Raw genomic sequence first — 594 nt, 5'->3', positions numbered from 1 at the left:
CCTCCATTAGCCTCACCAGGGACAATTCTGAAACTATGAATCCAACGGATAGTCTTTTCAGCCCATAGCAGAGAGCCATGGGGGAATTCAGGAAATTCCCTATTCCTAAGGATATACATGTGTCCTGTAGAATATATCTGTATGTAGATAGAAAGACAAAGATATAGGAAAAACAGGGGAAAAACTACATCATAAATTGAATGGCAAGATGGCAGATTGTATTGAAGACAATGAAGTAAGTCTTCTGTTCCAAGACAGAAGAACAGGGCAGGCCTAGCATTGACAGGTTTTCCCATCCACCTCACCATCAAGAACTGTTCTCCTCTCCTAAGGCAAACGCTTCTGTCGTGGCCTGACCATTTCTGTTGGAGTCTCTTTCTGCCTCTACTTTGTGCAACGTGTTTTAAGATATGCTTTAACAGCAGGATTGTACTGGATGCTCTCCAGAGGTCCCTCTCAGCCCCAAGCACCCCGTGACTGTGAAGGACAGCGGCTATTTGCCGGCCGCGGAGCAGCCCGCTGTGCTCAGCCCCCCCGGCTGTGCGGGGTGGGAACGGGGACGGGCCCAGGGCTCCTCTGAGGGCGCCGCCACCG

Source organism: Geospiza fortis, unplaced genomic scaffold (assembly GCF_000277835.1).
Source record: "Geospiza fortis unplaced genomic scaffold, GeoFor_1.0 scaffold171, whole genome shotgun sequence".
NCBI classification, from domain to species: Eukaryota; Metazoa; Chordata; class Aves; order Passeriformes; family Thraupidae; genus Geospiza; species Geospiza fortis.
This window is presented reverse-complemented; position numbering follows the sequence as displayed.